This window comes from Hylobates moloch, unplaced genomic scaffold (assembly GCF_009828535.3).
Source record: "Hylobates moloch isolate HMO894 unplaced genomic scaffold, HMol_V3 SCAFFOLD_8, whole genome shotgun sequence".
Classification (NCBI taxonomy): domain Eukaryota; kingdom Metazoa; phylum Chordata; class Mammalia; order Primates; family Hylobatidae; genus Hylobates; species Hylobates moloch.
This window is the reverse complement of record NW_026652283.1, coordinates 68,667,761-68,681,597: the sequence shown is the minus strand read 5'-3', so window position 1 is coordinate 68,681,597 and position 13,837 is coordinate 68,667,761. Positions and strand designations below refer to the sequence as shown.

General features: G+C 40.9%; 1 non-coding gene across 1 annotated transcript; it reads right to left on the bottom strand.

The window, feature by feature from the left end:
- Nucleotides 1–4,365: 4,365 nt before the first annotated feature.
- LOC116473936 (U6 spliceosomal RNA) lies at nt 4,366–4,468 on the bottom strand. Its single transcript, XR_004249498.1, has one exon. It is a non-coding gene; the product is annotated as a U6 spliceosomal RNA (small nuclear RNA).
- Between the last annotated feature and the right edge of the window lie 9,369 nt (nt 4,469–13,837).

Sequence of the window (13,837 nt, the reverse complement as noted above, 5' to 3'; positions counted from 1 at the left end):
CCTGCCTCTTGGCCTAGTGGTCTTGCAGCCTAGGCTTTGGGGAGGTCATCTAAGCTTGACTTGCAGATCAAAGCATGCTAGTTAATATTCCCTAGATTGCTGGTAAAGGAGGCATTCAGTTAATAATCTGTACTTTTAAAAAGTAACTTTTACTCTTTCTGTGTTATATGAATAATGTTTGCTCATTGGTGGAAAAGTAAGAAAATAGGTAAAAGAAAAGAAAAGAAAAAAATTCCATTATTCACTAACCAGAGGTAATAATTATTGACAACTTGGCGTATGTTCTTCTTGTTAGTGTTGTACTATATCAATAAATCACATTTTTATTAATAGTATGCTATGCATCAGGAACATACTAAATGTACCTATTTGTAACCAGATTCTTTTCTTTAGCAATGTATCATGAACATCTTTCCATGCCAATAAATATAATTATACATCATCAGCTATACTTGTTCATTATCTGCGAATATATGGATATTGTATAATTCATTAACCAGTTGCTTATTGTTGGACATCTGATTTCTCTGCAATTAGCATTCTTGTAGCTTAATGTATGTGCACATTCTTAAACATTTGTTTGTATAAATCTCTCAGAGTGAAAACATTGAGCCAAAATCTGTGCGTATCTTTCAAGTTTTTGAACTTTTTTCCAAATTAGGAAAGATTGCACCCATCAAAGTGCTCAGCATTGAGTGTGTACCCATTTTCTTACTCCCTAACTGAGTGGTTTTTTAGCTTAAAAAATTACTACTAGTTTAATAAGCAAAATATGGTATCTTCTTTTAATTTGTGGTTGCTTGATTAATATTGAGGTCTGATATTTTAATATCTATACTGACTAATTGTATCCTTCTTTTGTAAACCACTGGTGCCTGTCTTTCATCTGTCTGGTTTCTATGAGTGGGCTGCTTTGTCCCATATCTCAGCCCCAGTATGAGCTCTATTTCTTGTGGCTAGATGGTTCTTGGTGCCTATTTCTCCGAGGCCTTTGCTACGTTTCACTTCCTTTTGCACTATTGCCCTGGGTTACCTCCCCAGGGATGGCAGTTCTGTCCCTGATTCCCAGCCTGGGGATTCATTTCCTGCTACTCATTGACTAACTCCCAGGTATTCAAATCTACCTGGTGCTGACTACTAGTCTTTCAGCTAGAAACTAAAAAATTGTCTGCTTCTCGAATACCCTGCCTGTTGGAATCTGCTAATCTCCCCATCCTCTGCTGATTCCTGAGGGTAGGCCTCTCTCATGCCAGCCTGTTGCCTGTCACCTGCCTTCTTGCAGGATCCCCTCACATTCAGGTTCTGTTTCTCCTTTTTTCCTGTGTCCTACACCTGCTCACTCCAGGCTGATGCTACACCAGGCCTAGTCCTCCGCTGTTAACCTCGTTCTTTCAAACTATGAATACACTGTCTATTCCCATTTTAACATGTGAGAAAAATAGAAACCAGGCAAACTGGCTTATCCATAACAGCATGGCAAATAAGCTAATGGTATTATCTGTCCACAGGGGTGTCTTAATCTGAGGTCTAGATTTTAGGAGGCTTGTAAAATTCTTACAATCTCATAATTGTATGTTTATTTGTATCTACACTTTTTGGAAGAACAGGCCCTTAGTTTTGTAAGATTCCCCAGGACTACTTATCCATAAAACATCTACTGCATAGCCAAGAAGCATTACTGGTATTGCTACTACAGCCACCACTTTCACTAATACTACTATTGATAATAAAATGAGTGCAAAAGCAAGATACAGAACATACAATTTTGGAGGAAAATAGTTGTCAGTGAAAAATGTTCTTAAATCAAATTTTTAGGTCACCTGAACAGCTTTCTAAAAGGACCTGTCCAATCTCTATCTCAGGTTCTATGAAGCTCTAAAGTCTTTGGGCCCGATAGCTACAACAGTCACCTAACAAAAGTCTGCATGTCCTGAGATAATGGTGCAGGATCACGCTCCACTCTATCTTCCCTGATATCAGCAGCACTCTCAGACAGTTGTTGGGGAACTTCCAAAGGCAATACCTGTAAGAAGAGAAGAGAAAAACAGCTGCAGCACTTCCTATCTGAGCAGCCACGTCAGCACTGCTTTAATTAACATGAAGAACTAGAAATGATCGCTACTGACCGTGAAGAGGTAAAGGGTGTGCAGGATGGGGAAGGGCACAAGGCACACAGGATGAGAGCAGTGCTGGCATCATTAAATCCTGCCTGCATCGCTAAAATCTGCCTACTGGACATTTTCAGGGGTCACATGTATTTCTTACGCTGATCCCACTGGACATCCAGCTAGAAAATCAGGGTTTGAGGCTCCTATTTGCCACTCACGATTGTGTGACTTCAGAGGAGTCTCTTTCCCTTTCCAGAAGGAAGCCTTCACTTCCTCACCAAAAAAAAAAAAAAAAAAAAAAAAAAAGAAAAGAAAAGAAAAAAAAGATTTGGGCAAAATGGTTTCCATCACTTCAATAATTGTATTATTCTTTAAAATATTATGTCTGCAATCCTAATTTTTTTTAGAAAAATAGTAGTGACATCCTGAAAGATAACTAAAAGGGATGACCAAGAAGGACTGATATAAAAATGGTGGACTAGGATAGTCCATCCCTCATTTCTCCAAGGAAACATCAAAAAACAAACAGAAACTGGCTAAAATACAGGACCTTACAGGAGTTCTGAAAACAGTCAAAAGTCTACAGCAACCAAGCAAACATTTAATCAAGGAAAAGCTACATTCAAAATAGGAGGCGAATTCATGGTGATTCACTTGCCCTTCTCCTACACCCTCCCCAGCATGGTACAGTGGGCCTGGAGGAAGGGCAACCCGGTTTCCCATTCCCTTCTTTGAATCAGAAGAGCAGCGAAGACCTGAGTTGCAATGTTCCAACATGTCTGGGAGCTCCATGAAGGATGGTTCTCTGTCTCACCCAAGTTGGAACTTAAGTAAGAAGTGGCAGGGCTGCTCATGAAAGCTGCAAGAGACTACAGACCACAGATCCACAGAGCTGTTTTTCCAAATAACCAATTTTCAACAAAAATTACAAGGCGTACAAAGAAACAGGAAAACATAGCTTGTTCAAAGGAAGAAAATAAAGTGGCAGAAATCATCTCTGAAGAAACACAGACATTTGGCTTATAGACAAAGACTTTAAAACAACTGTTTTAAATATGCTCAAAAAGCTAAAAGAAAGCACGATGAACTAATGAAAGTCAGCAAAAATCAATATATGAACAAAATGAGAATATCAGTGTTTCTTCTATCCATATGTGATTTTGTTATTACTTGTCCCATTTTCTTTCCACAGGCAAGCATTATAGGCACAAAATTAAATCTGGGTTACAGTGACATTCCAAGTTGTATTCACTGTACAGTAGTCCCCCGTTATTGGCAAAGAATAAGTTCAAAGACCCCTAGTGGATGCTTAAAGCTGCAGATTGTACAGAACCCTATATACAGTGTTTATTCCTATATCATAATGGGCAGGTATATACACTGGAAAAAGGGATTGTTCATGTCCCGGGTGGCACGGAGCAATATTTCATCATGGTACTGAGAACAGCATGCAATTTTAAACTTATAAATAGTTTGCTTCTGGAATTTTTTATTTAGTATTTTTAGACTGCAGTTGATCACATGTAACCGAAACCATAAAAAGTGAAACCATGAATAAAGAGGGACTGCTGTGTCTTCTACATTTTGGGAAGTATGCTAGGTGCATTATATACTTTGTATACTTTTTTACTTAATTCACCCAACAACTCTACAAAGGTATTATGATCATACTCCTTTACAGACAACAGTCATATAATTCTCTTATGCCCTCTTGATATCTGAGGTCATTTTTGGCTGCAGAGAAATTGCTGGAGGTTATCCCCACTACTTCCCCACAATTGGCACCATTGTCTCCTCACCCATGTTTAAGCCTCTTTTCCATGATGCCCATCCCAACTAAGCTCCTCTGTGCTCTATATCCTATGCACCTTTGTGTAACCCTTTTACTTTGTGAGATACATTTCTCTCCTCTTACAACCAGGGCTGTGAGTGTCAAAAGGTTCATGCAAATAATGACTGGATGGTGGTTTCTGGACAAGGCAGATTATTAGAACTATCCCAAGAGACTTTTTAAAAATACAGATTCTTAAACTCCGCTCAAGATCTGATCAGATTCTCCAAGAGTGAGGCCAAGGTTTTGGTGTGGGTAAACTCTCTTGCGGGTAATGTCGGTGTCAATCAGGCTTTGGAGAACTGCTATGGGGACTCTGAGCAGATTGCTCTTGGTACAGGGAAAGTTTACCCACAGCAGCAGTCAGAGAAGACTCCACTGAGGAAGTCAAACTCCACCTGGTTTTTAAGGACACATGAAATTCAGATAAATGATGATGATTGAGAGGACATTTCATCCTTGCACAGAGGCCATGCTAATCTTCTCTGTATCCTTCCAATTTTAGTAAATGTGCTGCTGAAGTGAGCACTGAAAGGGCATTTCAGATAGGATAGATGTTAAACAGGATACAGAGGAAGGGAAACACATGACCTATTAAGAAATAATGGAAAATGTTAGTCAAGGAGTAATCACTGTTCCTGATGCTTGCCTCCATGTAGACAGAGTTCTGTTAGAGTAACAGTCCTGGCCTCTCTTTATCCCTTCATTCGTTCTGCCCCAGTGCAGTTTAGGGAAGAAGTTTAGCCTGTACTTTCCAGCATCTGCCCTTCCTCCTCTCTGGGAGTCAGCTGCTTGGGAACAAGACAGGAGCTGCCCTGCTCCCCCATGTCACAGCTTTCAGGAGCAGGGTCTGCTCCTGCATCCAACACTACCTGAGGCTAGGTGGGTAGAAACTTGTGGTTTCAGTATTAATTATTCTACTAGCCTGAAGTTGTATGCCACATTCTTCAATATTAATGTCTTAGTTCAGGCTGCTATAACAAAGTAACTTAGACTGAATGGCTTGTAAACAACGGATCTTTATTTCTCACAGTTCTGCAGGCTGGAAATCTGAGATCAGGGTTTCAGCGTGGTTAGTTCTATTGAGGGCTCTCTACCAGGTTGCATACTGCTGACTTCTTGAATCCTTACATGGCAGAAAGAGGGTGAATGAGTTCTCTAGGGTCCCTTTTATAAAGGCATTAATCTCATTTGTAAAGCCTCCACCCTTATGACCTGATTACCTCCCAAAGGCCTTACCTCCTAATACTATCACATTGGGAGTTAGGATTTCAACATACGAATTTGTTGAAAATGTTCAGTCCATTGCAATTAGCCACTTAGAAAATAAAGGTAATATGTTCATCTCCTTTCTACCTTACTCATTTATTTCTTAATTGTCTTAGAACTCAGCTAGGAAAGAATGGTGCTATTTATTAGGTCCCTCAATCCCCCAATAGAACAACAGTGTTGAAAAAGAAAGATGAGGTCAGATTAAAAAGCACCTAGCATGCCAAACTTCATACAAGGGGCTCTTAAATTTCTTGAGGTCACAGAGTTTTTTGAGGCTCTGATAAAAGTCATGAACATTCTCCCCAGTTAAATATATGTTATCAAAATTATCAGGGAGGTTCTTTTAAAAAAATACAGATTCCCAAATCCCACCCAAGATCTCCTGAGTCAGTTTCTTCAATGGTGTAACACACATTTTGATGTGGGTAAAATCTTCTGCAGAGAAATCTGATGTTCATTTAGCATTACATTCTGTTCCAGGGTATCCACACATTTCCTGAAGCCTATCCATGGCTGCTTTCCCAACGTTAAGAACTCTAGCTTTAGGCAACAAGGGCAATTGTGTTCTAGGCATGACAAAAGAGACATGGCAGGCTTAGTGATGTGGTTCTGATCGTGATGTGGGCATTTTGTCTTAATATCTAAATTGACTGTACAAAGAATTATAAGCTTGAAAGAGCAAAAAGGTCCTCCTTGAATTTCCTTGGTGGAATCCATGGCAGATTTGTGCAGGCCTCTGGGAGCCTGATGGAAAGAGGCTAACCATCTCTGTACTGGAGAACACTGGGAAACACAAGGGTTCTGTTGTTTTGGGATTCCTATGGCTCCATGACATGGCTCTCATGTCAGTTGATGGGTTACGAAATAAATGGGTGATGTTATATTGGCTTTTCTCATTAGTATTTCTTTTGCCTTTACATTCCCCCCACTGCCCCCAAAAAACTCCCACCAAATCGCAGCTGCTTCTTCCTTAACCTAAAGCATATAATGCTAGCAATTTTGGAAATGGAAACAAGCTAGTCTGTCCAGAAATCTCCAGAGCATTGTAGACTAATACATTAAAATTAAAGGGAAACAGAAGCCATCACTGCAAATTGCAACATTATTGTTCAAGCCAAGATCGTCCTAATTATAAACTAGCATTTTTATAGATGTCACAGGGGCTATTTTAGTGCTGCTTTGCTGATGCTAAAAAGATAGTGTGGAATTGTGATCAGGGATTCTCACACTACTGTCTAACTAGAGGAAAAAAGAGTTAATTAGACTCTTTTTGGCATATTAGTGAAGACAGGCTTATTAGACACATTTACAAGCTAATGATATGCCTATACTCTGCTATCAAAAAATGCATTTAAATAAACTGATTTACAGTTCCCATTTTCATTTCTTTAACCCATATATTCATGATTATCCACATTTAATTTACATGGAATCAGAATATTTCTGGGGCCCACTCTGCAAGGTGCTAATGATATGTTGTTCTCTGCTCATCCTGCCTTTCCAAACCTATCTTGGACCACGGGTAGCCCCCACCATACTTGTTGTCCACTTTGTAAGTTGAATAGCCTTGATTTCCCTAAAGTCCATTGAACCAACAGTGATGGATTTCAGAGCTGTCACTCATGAAGACTGCAGACGTGGGAGGGAGAGGGGGTAGACATGGTGGGGACAGGCAGAAGGCAGTAGCTAAATGGCTTGGGTAACTAGGGCCACATTCCTCTCCTGAGCTTCCTGGGGAAGGGAGCAAGCATGGAAGGACAAGGGCGTTTCCTTCCCCAGCTCAGAAACAGAGGGCCTCCCGATGAGTCCTGAGTCATACATTTGGGGCCAAGATAAACCCCTTCTCCAGTGAAGCTGACCTTTCACAGTGGTTTTAGTGATCGTTCTGATAAACACAGCCATCTAAACCTGTCACAGCTGGAGAGCCTGGTTCTGCCACAACAGGCTTCTTTAGCTCCCTAATCCCTGGTTTCCACATTTGTAAGATAGAGATCATAGCAATTCTTTCCTCAAAGTGTTTTTGAGAAGATTAAATGTGCTACTGCATGTAAAGTGCCTAGCAAAGTGTCTGGCCTGTGGTAAGTGCTCAATAAATATTACCTGGGATCATTCATATTATTATCACTATTTCTGCATTCTTGTGCTTAAAAGCCTTTGATGGGTCCCTATTTCCTAGAGGAGAGAACCTGAATTACTTAACATGGTCCTCAACCTCTTTCAGATTCTCATCTTGATTTCCCTTTCCAGCTTCCTCACCACTCCTTCTCCCATAAAGCCACATGCTAGCCCCATAGACTGCCAGGCTCCTCTGAGCATCCCTTTGTCCTGGGCTCATGCTGCTCCCTCTGCCTGCACAGTCCTGCCCTGCTGACCAGCAGCCCTCACTTCCCAGTCCCACAGAAAGGCTCCTCCTCCTTAGGAGCTCAGCTCCTGGGACCTCTCTAGACTACTGCTCCCCGACACCTGCCCTTCCAGCTGAATAATGGCTCCTGCCCAGATTGTACCACACATACCTCTTTCAGGTATCATCTACTTCACAGTATGAGAGTAAGTTGTTTACCAGGCTGTCTCCCTTGCCAGTATGCTCTTCCAGGACAGAAACCAGAACCAATTCCTATTTTTATATCAGGGTCTGAAATAGTGTTAGGCACAACCAGGTGCTAAATGAATGTTTATTGAATCCAGTGGAATCGAGCTAAATTAAACTGATTTGAACTAGAGTTTCAACTAGATCACTTCTAAGGTGTCTTCCAAACTTTAGATTCCACAAACCCCTGTTTTGATAAAATATTGGATTTAACTCCCTTCTCTGAGCTTAGTTTCCTTATCTATAAAACGTGAATGATAATTTCTAACTCACAGGGCTATTGGGAGATGTAAATGGGTCAATTCATGTGAAAAGACACTGTACATTTCAACTGCTACACAAATGTTAAGTAGTATGGGCTTTCTTACCTTGTGCATCTTCCAGGAGAGGACAGAATAATAGAAAAGTGCATTGTCTGTGCAGCTAAATTTGTATTAGGTTGGTGCAAAAGTAACTGCGGTTTTTGCCATTACTTTCAATGGTAAAAAGTGCCTTTACTTTTGCAACCAACCTAATACTTGTTGTAAATATTTTTCCCATTCCAATTCCCCCTAGTAAAGGTAATCTAAGTTTCATTCCTTCCCTGCTATTCATTTCAACTGGATAGAATGGGGATGAATGCTTGGAGTAAGTCTCCATATAGTGTGGCCTTCCGTTCAGATTCTCATCTCAGTTCCTATAATAGAAGGATTGCAGAAAATGCCTTTTCTCCTCCCTCCTCTTTCTTCAACCTCCTCCATAATATCAAAGCCTAGTCCATCTTTTTATGATGATACTCATCATCAAAGACATCATTTGAGTTTGATGACAGAGAATGACTTTGCATGCCAGTGACTAACAATGTTATGGAAAATTATTTCTTTAGAACTATGCTACTTCACTGTCAAAGAAAATGTCACTTTTGTAAGGTAATAAATGTGGTTTATTGGGAGCGTGGATATGTTGAGGTCTGCCATTTAATTTGATAACAGCTCATCCTCCGCAATTCTTTGAGATAAAGTCACTCAAGAGCAATTTCTGGCAAGTACTTTCCTAAGTATTTCCTGAATCCCTGTGTTCCAGAATGACAGCTCTTGTTTGTCTGAGGCATCTTTTGAAGAAAAAGGATTAGTTCATTAAATAGGAGGATTGGAAGAGCCCTGTTTCTTGTCACCCAGTCCAGAGCAGTCGATGCCCTATCTCTAGTTTCCATCATATGTGGGAAACTACTCTTAGCACCCAAAGGTGCAGTTGGGTAGCATTTCTGGCAGCATTCCTACTGTGCCCCAGATGAGCTCAGGAAAAAGACACTCAATTGTGGGAGGAGAAAAGAGAGGGCAACTCTTCCTTCTCTATAGGTAGCTGTGCAGTTGCAACAAAGGCTGGGCCAAATATTTGCTCATCTATGGGAACACAGCCCTGAAATGGGGTTGGGAGTGCTACAGAGAGTAAGATATTGGATCAAAGAACTCATAGAGTCATCCTTACTTACAGGACACACCTGTGTGTCCACTGTCCTAAGTATTTTACTCATTTCTGAAACCGCAACGATACATGACCTCATGAAATATTCTGTGTGCCTGTTTGGATGTGCATACAATGCATTCAAACCTGTGTCGAATCATAGCATGTTTAAATTGGAAGAAGCAAGACTATGAGACATTGGAAGATAGTGACTTTTTTAACTTTTATTTTAGGCTCAGGGGTACATGTGCAGGTTTGTTATACAGGTAAATTGCATGTTGCAGGAGCTTGGTGTACAGATTATTTCACCACGCAAGTAATAAGCACAGTACTCGATAGGTAATTTTTTGATCCTCACCCTCTTACCACCTTCCACCCTCAAATAGGCCCTGGTGTCTGTTGTTTCCTTCTTTGTGTCCGTGAGTACTCAATGTTTAGCGCCCACTTATAAGTGAGAACATGCAGTACTTGGTTTTCTGTTCCTGTGTTAATTTGTTTAGAATAAGTGCCTCCAGCTCCATCCATGTTGCTGCAAAGGACATGATGTTGTGATAGTGAATCTTCTTTATTCATTTGTTTCAGGAACAGAAAGGCTGGAGTCAAAACCCTGACCGATGCTTATTCATAGTTGGAAAACCTTGAATATGTCCCTTAATCTCATAAACTTTCTCTCTCTCAAGAGCAAAATAGAGATGGAATTAATCTCTTCCCAAGGATTGGATGCAATAACATAGACAAAGCACTCAGCACAGTGCCTGGCATCCTGTAGGAGCCCAGTTCACAGTGGTTGTCATTGCAGTTGTCAGAGGTGATACTATAAGAGACTGCAGTAGTTACAATAGTGACTGAGCACTTAGCACAATGCATAGAATACAGGGAAGGCCCAGTAAATGTTGAATTTATGACTAACAAGTAAGTGGATAAGTAAGCCTACTATCCCCCTTCATAGTTCAGAAACGGGTACTGAGGAACAGGAGGGTTAATGAGTGGAAAAAAGTCACACAGCAGGTTTTTGGCCTCAGAGCCTTTGATTCAGAGTTCAGAGCTCTTTTAGTTATCTCTGATCACCATCTCTTTCCCCACAGTCTCATCATCTCATATGCTCCCCAACATATGTGTGTATGTTTGAGATATACACGCCTGTCTGACAAGTAGGAAAACTAAAATTTTGCAGGAGGTGCCCTACCTGGGTTCTCTGGGGGCTGGTGATAATCTGCAGATGGATGCACTGTCTGATGCATCTTGTATTTTGCTTCTCTTATGTCAGAAGCCCAGGTCTGGAGCAGGATTGAGCTGGAGCCTGGAGGTGAAGCAGTTAACCTGAAATTTGAGCACAGATCTCCGGAGATTCTGTGGCTGAATGATGTTGGGAAGATACATAAATTTGTCTCCAAAATCTCTTTGCTTTCGTCTTCTTTGTATTGCCCTTCTCCACCTTATCCATTTGATTTACACCATGGTTTCTACCCTACCCAGGAAGTGTAGCCACAGCAAGAAAGATAGAAGAAACAAAAGACGTTACAGTCCTGGCATAAATTATAGGTTTAGAAAAATAATTGTCTAGCCCATTTCCCACCATATAGAGGGAAATAAAAAATAAAATCTCTGAGCTGACAAATTGAAAAACAATAGGAAAGGAAACAAGAAAGATCTTGGTTTGAGTTTCTGAGAATGGGCCCTGTCGCCTACTAATCTTGGACTATGTCCCGGGGATTGACATTGCTGGGAAATTCATGATATCCCTGTTAAACTGAAGACCAGGAAGAGATGATAGAAGCCATGGTCTGCTTTCTATAAAGCAGGGAGGGAGGAGTAGGGTGTCACCCACAGTGGTTCCTTATACCGTCAAGCAGCAGACTCAGAGCAAGCAGGCCACAAAGGAAGTTGGGGAAGAAAGGGACAGCCCACCGCATGTTTCCTGGGCCTCCAGAGTTGCTGAAAGAGCAGTCAAGCTTTCCTCTGTCTACTCTCCCTCATCATTCCCAAATAAGCCAAGAGGTAAGAGCTGAGGAACAATAGAGGGAGGAAGAGAGGGATGGAGGGAGTGGGAGAAAGAGAAAGAACCAGCACACCTGAAGGAGTGTCACAGTCTTGACAAGAAAATCCCACAGTGGAAAAGCTCATGGACAGAAGACCAGATGTGGATGCAGAGATCCCAGCGGAGGCCTGTGAGAAACTATGATGACAATCAAGAAGGAGATGTAGCAATGCACATCTCTGCACATGAGCAGTTACAGATTCCCACCAGATACTTGTCTCCACCCCAATGTGACCATGCACTCCAGAATGTATAGGCTGCCCCAGAAAGGAAGCACAAGAGAAAACCTAGAGTTTACTGACTTTAAACCAAAAGTGTTTGAATCTACTCTAAGTGGACTAAGATTGTTTTTCAGGCCTCAGGTGAATTGGGAGCTAAAATGTGAATTGTATTTCTGCACACCTGAGGAACTGACTTTAAATTATTTCCTACTATGACTTTTTTTTTTTTTACCTTGGGATGCCAGTATGTGACAGCCATTGGGCTATATACCATCATCCATTCTGCCCAAACTTACTCAGTCTGCTGAGAGCAATCTAAATAGGTCTCCTGTACATCAGAGCAGGCCCAAAACACAGGCATACACTCAAATGCTCAGAAAACTTTCCAAAGTACCTTTAACACAGCAGGGGTTTGGTTGTGGTGGTGACAATGACATTAGTGATGACTGTACACACTCCAGATATAAAATCCTCCAGAATAACAGACACAAAATCCTTAATATATATCATGTATGGCATTCTTAGTGTAAGACTTGGAAATGTTTTATCTTCAAACTCTTTTTATCTTTATACCTCTTACTTGAACTCCAGATTCATAAATCTATTGCCTATTTGACATCTCTGCTTGAATGTGTAACAGACGTCTCAACTTAACACATCCAAAGCTTAACCTGTGAGCTCCACCCCAGCCCCTATCCCCTCCCCAGCCAAATCTATGCAACCTGCACACTTCTCCCCAATTTCAGGCATGGTAACTCCCTCGTTACAGTTGTTCAACTGAGAACATCATCCCTGGCTCCTCTCTTCTCCCACACCCACATCCAATCCATCGGGACCTCATGTTGTCTTTACCATAGTCCCCCCTTAGCTATGGTTTGGTTTTCTGTGGTTTCAGTTACCCGTGGTCAACCTTGATCCAAAAATATTAAATAAAAAAATTCTAGAAATAAATAATTCATAAGTTTTCATTTGTGCACCATCCTGAGTACTGTGATGAAATCTTGCACCAGCCCACTCTACTCCACCAGGGACATGAATCATCCTTTTGTCCAGCACATCCACGATGTCTATGCTACCCTTAGTCACTTGGTAGCTGCCAGTAGATTGGCTGTCATAGTATCATAGTGCTATGTTCAAATAACCCTGATTTTCCTTAGTTGTTCTATTGTAGTATTAGTTGTTATTATTAATATCTTACTGTACCTTACTTACAAATTAAACTTTACCATAGGTATGTATGAGTGGGAAAAATCATAGTGTACCTAGGGTTCAGTAGTATCCGTGGTTTCTGTCATTAACTGGGGGATCTTGAAACCGATCCTCATGGACAAGGGGTGGTCTACGGTACTTTCAAAAAATATTCAGAATTCAACCACTCTTAACATCTCCACTGCTACTACTCTTGTCTAAACCATCTCTCACCTGGACACTTCAATTGCCTCCTACTGGTCTTCCTCCTTTCACTTCTGCCATGCTGTGTTTCACAGAGCAGTCAGAATAATCCTTTTAAAATGTAAATCATGTGGTGTTACCCCTCTGTTCAAAAACCCTCTGATGGCTCCTATCTGACTCAGATAAAATCCCAAATTCCCAGACCTCCTTTCCAGACCTCCTTTGAAATGAAATTTAGATGTGGTGCTTCTTCAGGCCATATACTCTCTCTGTGACTTGGGAAAGGTATTTGAACTCTCTCCTGTGTGTTTCTGATCCTGCATTGTTAAGTTGGTGGCAATCATAGTATATACCTTGAATATGTCAGGCATGTCCTTGCCTTGGGACTTTGCATGGCTGAAACCTCTCTCTGAAATATTCTTCTCCCAATTATTCATATAGAGTGTCCTACTTTTTCAAGTATTTGCTCAAATATCACCTTTAAAAATAAGTCCTCCCCTGAGCACCCCATCATAAATTGCACCCTGGCACTCTTCCTCTGCACTCCTAATACCTTCTTCTGCCTGGATTTTTTTGCCTTTAGTATTTATCACCTTTTTCCGTATACCATAATTTTATGTTTATTGCTTGTTACCTGTCTCCTCTCACTAGAATATAATCTCCACAATGGCAGAGGGTCATTCTGATTTGCTTTTTGAGGTACTCAGGCACCGAGAATATTGCCACGTATATGGTAAGCATTCCATAAATATTGCATGAAGTAATGAGCTAAAATCACTGGATACAAAATGTTAACATTAAAAGGGACTCTGAGGTCTATCTGGCCAAGTCAGTGGCTTCCTGACTCGCTTGTTCTGTTGATCCATCTTTGATCTTGAAACAATGTTGTTATGCATCTTTTCCCTTCAGGATTTGAAGTGCAAAGAGGTTTAGCCATGCTCATTA